This window comes from Heptranchias perlo, unplaced genomic scaffold, assembly GCF_035084215.1.
Source record: "Heptranchias perlo isolate sHepPer1 unplaced genomic scaffold, sHepPer1.hap1 HAP1_SCAFFOLD_52, whole genome shotgun sequence".
Taxonomy (NCBI): Eukaryota; Metazoa; Chordata; class Chondrichthyes; order Hexanchiformes; family Hexanchidae; genus Heptranchias; species Heptranchias perlo.
The window spans coordinates 2050663-2056662 of NW_027139537.1; positions in this window are offsets into that span (position 1 = coordinate 2050663).

The window sequence follows — 6000 nt, forward strand, 5'->3', positions numbered from 1 at the left end:
ATCAGTCCATATCTTATATTACATTCTGTACATTAGCAGTGGGGTGGACTCAGTCCATATCTTATATTACAATCTGTACAATACAGAGTGGGTTGGACTCAGTCCATATCTTATATTACATTCTGTACAATACACAGTGGGGTGGACTCAGTCCATATCTTATATTACATTCTGTGCAATACGCAGTGGGTTGGACTCAGTCCATATCTTCTATTGCATTCTGCACAATACACCGTCGGTTGAACTCAGTCCATATCGTATATTACATTCTGCACAATACACAGTGTGTTGGACTCAGTCCATATCTTACATTACATTCTGTACAATACACAGTGGGTTGGAATCAGTCCATATCTTATATTATATTCTGTACAAAACACAGTGGGTTGGACTCAGAACAGATCTTATATTACATTCTGCACAATGCAACGTGGGTTGGACTCAGTTCATATCTTATATTACATTCTGTACAATACACAATGGGGTGGACTCAGTTCATATTTTATATTACATTCTGTACAATACACAGTGGGGTGGACTCAGTCCATATCTTATATTGCATTCTGTACAATACACAGTGGGTTGGAATCAGAACAGATCTTATATTACATTCTGTGCAATACACAGTAGGTTGGACTCAGTCCATATCTTATATTACATTATTTTCAATACACAGTGGGGTGGACTCAGAAAAGATCTTATATTACATTCTGTGCAATGCACAGTGGGGTTGACTCAGTCCATATCTTATATTACATTCTGTACATTACTCATTGGGGTGGACTCAGTCCATATCTTATATTGCAATCTGTACAATACACAGTGGGTTGGACTCAGTCCATATCTTATATTCCATTCTGCACAATACAACGTCGGTTGGACTCAGTCCATATCGTATATTACATTCTGTACAATAAACAGTGGTTGGACTCAGTCCATATCTTTTTTACATTCTGTACAATACACAGTGGGGTGGACTCTGTCCATATCTTATATTACATTCTGTACATTACACAGTGGGTTGGACTCAGTCCAAATCTGATATTGCATTCTGTACAATACAAGGTTTGTTGGACACAGTCCATATCTTTTATTACATTCTGCACAATACACAGTGGGTTGGACTCAGTCCTTTTCTTATATTACATTCTGTACAATACACAGTGGGTTGGACTCAGTCCATATAGTATATTACATTCTGTACAATACACAGTGGGTTGGATTCAGTCCAAATCTTATATTACATTCTGTACAATACACAGGGGGTGGACTCAGTCCATATCTTATATTCCATTCTGTGCAATACACAGTGGGTTGGACTCAGTCCATATCTTCGATTGCATTCTGCACAATACAACGTCGGTTGGACTCAGTCCATATCGTATATTACATTCTGTACAATAAACAGTGGTTGGACTCAGTCCATATCTTTTTTACATTCTGTACAATACACAGAGGGTGGACTCAGTCCATATCTTATATTACATTCTGTACGTTACACAGTGGGTTGGACTCAGTCCATATCTTATATTACATTCTTTGCAATACACAGTGGGTTGGACTCAGTCCGTATCTTATAATTCATTCTGCACAATAAACAGTGAGTTGGACTCAGTCCATATCTTATATTACATTCTGTACAATACACAGTGGGTTGGACTCAGTCCATATCTTATATTACATTCTGCACAACACTAGGTTGGTTGGACTCAGTCCATATCTTATATTACATTCTGTACATTACACAGTGGGTTGGACTCAGTCCAGATCTTATATTACATGCTGTATAATACAAGTTGAGGTGGACTCAGTCCATATATTATATTACATTCTGTACAATACACAGTGGGTTGGAATCAGTCCATATCTTATATTACATTCTCTTCAATACACAGTGGGGTGGACTCAGAAAAGATCTTATATTACATTCTGTGCAATGCACAGTGGGGTTGACTCAGTCCATATCTTTTTCACATTCTGTACAATACACAGTGGGGTGGACTCAGTCCATATCTTATATTACATTCTGTACATTACACAGTGGGTTGGACTCAGTACAAATCTGATATTGCATTCTGTACAATACAAGGTTTGTTGGACACAGTCCATATCTTTGATTACATTCTGCACAATACACAGAGGGTTGGACTCAGTCCATATCTTATATTACATTCTGTACGTTACACAGTGGGTTGGACTCAGTCCATATCTTATAATTCATTCTGCACAATAAACAGTGAGTTGGACTCAGTCCATATCTTATATTACATTCTGTACAATACACAGTGGGTTGGACTCAGTCCATATCTTATATTACATTCTGCACAACACTAGGTTGGTTGGACTCAGTCCATATCTTATATTACATTCTGTACATTACACAGTGGGTTGGACTCAGTCCAGATCTTATATTACATGCTGTATAATACAAGTTGAGGTGGACTCAGTCCATATATTATATTACATTCTGTACAATACACAGTGGGTTGGAATCAGTCCATATCTTATATTACATTCTGTACAATACACAGTGGGTTGGACTCAGTCCATATCTTGTATTACATTCTGCAAAATAAAACGTGGGTTGGACTCAGTCCATATCTTATATTACATTCTGTACAATGCATATTGGGTTGGACTCATTCCATATCTTATATTACATTCTCCACAATACACAGTGGGTTGGACTCAGTCCATATCTTACATTGCATTCTGCACAATGCATCGTCGGTTGGACTCAGTCCATAAAGTATATTACATTCTGTACAATACACAGTGGGGTCGACACAGTCCATATCTTATATTACATTCTGTACAATACACAGTGGGGTGGATCAGTCCATATCTTATATTACATTCTGTACAATACAAGGTTGGTTGGACTAAGTCCATATCTTATATTACATTCTGTACATTTCACAGTGGGTTGGATTCAGTCCAAATCTTATATTACATTCTGCACAATACAAGGTGTGTTGGACTCAGTCCATATCTTATATTACATTCTGCACAATACACAGAGGGTTAGACTCAGTCCATATCTTATATTACATTCTGTACAATACAAGTTTGGTTGGACTCAGTCCATATCTTATATTACATTCTGTACATTACACAGTGGGTTGGACTCAGTCCATATAGTATATTACATTCTCTCCAATACACAGTGGGGTGGACTCAGTCCATATCTTATATGTCATTCTGTGCAATACACAGTGGGTTGGACTCAGTCCATATCTTATAATTCATTCTGCACAATAAACAGTGAGTTGGACTCAGTCCATATCTTATATTACATTCTGTACAATGCACAGTGGGTTGGACTCAGTCCATATCTTATATTACATTCTGTACATTACACAGTGGGTTGGACTCAGTCCATATCTTATATTCATTGTGTACAATACACAGTGGGGTGGACTCAGTCCATATCTTATATTACAGTCTGTACAATACACAGTGGGGTGGACTCAATCCATATCTTATATTACATTCTGTACAATACACAGTGGGCTGGACTCAGTCCATATCTTATATTACATTCTGTATAATACAAGTTGAGGTGGACTCAGTCCATATATTATATTACATTTTGTACAATACACAGTGGGTTGGAATCAGTCCATACCTTATATTACATTCTGTACATTACTCAGTGGGGTGGACTCAGTCCATATCTTATATTACATTTTGTACAATACACAGTGGGGTGGACTCAGTCCATATCTTATATTACATTCTGTGCAATACGCAGTGGGTTGGACTCAGTCCATATCTTCTATTGCATTCTGCACAATACACTGTCGGTTGGACTCAGTCCATATCGTATATTACATTCTGTACAATACACAGTGGTTGGACTCAGTCCATATCTTTTTTACATTCTGTACAATATACAGTGGGTTGGAATCCGTCCATATCTTATATTATAGTCTGCACAATACACAGTGGGGTGGACTCAGTCCATATCTTATATTACATTATTTTCAATACACAGTGGGGTGGACTCAGAAAAGATCTTATATTACATTCTGTGCAATGCACAGTGGGGTTGACTCAGTCCATATCTTATATTACATTCTGTACATTACTCATTGGGGTGGACTCAGTCCATATCTTATATTGCAATCTGTACAATACACAGTGGGTTGGACTCAGTCCATATCTTATATTCCATTCTGTGCAATACACAGTGGGTTGGACTCAGTCCATATCTTCGATTGCATTCTGCACAATACAACGTCGGTTGGACTCAGTCCATATCGTATATTACATTCTGTACAATAAACAGTGGTTGGACTCAGTCCATATCTTTTTTACATTCTGTACAATACACAGTGGGGTGGACTCTGTCCATATCTTATATTACATTCTGTACATTACACAGTGGGTTGGACTCAGTCCAAATCTGATATTGCATTCTGTACAATACAAGGTTTGTTGGACACAGTCCATATCTTTTATTACATTCTGCACAATACACAGTGGGTTGGACTCAGTCCTTTTCTTATATTACATTCTGTACAATACACAGTGGGTTGGACTCAGTCCATATTGTATATTACATTCTGTACAATACACAGTGGGTTGGATTCAGTCCAAATCTTATATTACATTCTGTACAATACACAGGGGGTCGACTCAGTCCATATCTTATATTCCATTCTGTGCAATACACAGTGGGTTGGACTCAGTCCATATCTTCGATTGCATTCTGCACAATACAACGTCGGTTGGACTCAGTCCATATCGTATATTACATTCTGTACAATAAACAGTGGTTGGACTCAGTCCATATCTTTTTTACATTCTGTACAATACACAGAGGGTGGACTCAGTCCATATCTTATATTACATTCTGTACGTTACACAGTGGGTTGGACTCAGTCCATATCTTATATTACATTCTTTGCAATACACAGTGGGTTGGACTCAGTCCGTATCTTATAATTCATTCTGCACAATAAACAGTGAGTTGGACTCAGTCCATATCTTATATTACATTCTGTACAATACACAGTGGGTTGGACTCAGTCCATATCTTATATTACATTCTGCACAACACTAGGTTGGTTGGACTCAGTCCATATCTTATATTACATTCTGTACATTACACAGTGGGTTGGACTCAGTCCAGATCTTACATTACATGCTGTATAATACAAGTTGTGGTGGACTCAGTCCATATATTATATTACATTCTGTACAATACACAGTGGGTTGGAATCAGTCCATATCTTATATTACATTCTGTACAATACACAGTGGGTTGGACTCAGTCCAAATCTGATATTGCATTCTGTACAATACAAGGTTTGTTGGACACAGTCCATATCTTTTATTACATTCTGCACAATACACAGTGGGTTGGACTCAGTCCTTTTCTTATATTACATTCTGTACAATACACAGTGGGTTGGAATCAGTCCATATCTTATATTACATTCTCTTCAATACACAGTGGGGTGGGCTCAGAAAAGATCTTATATTACATTCTGTGCAATGCACAGTGGGGTTGACTCAGTCCATATCTTTTTTACATTCTGTTCAATACACAGTGGGGTGGACTCAGTCCATATCTTATATTACATTCTGTACATTACACAGTGGGTTGGACTCAGTCCAAATCTGATATTGCATTCTGTACAATACAAGGTTTGTTGGACACAGTCCATATCTTTGATTACATTCTGCACAATACACAGAGGGTTGGACTCAGTCCATATCTTATATTACATTCTGTACGTTACACAGTGGGTTGGACTCAGTCCATATCTTATAATTCATTCTGCACAATAAACAGTGAGTTGGACTCAGTCCATATCTTATATTACATTCTGTACAATACACAGTGGGTTGGACTCAGTCCATATCTTATATTACATTCTGCACAACACTAGGTTGGTTGGACTCAGTCCATATCTTATATTACATTCTGTACATTACACAGTGGGTTGGACTCAGTCCAGATCTTATATTACATGCTGTATAATACAAGTT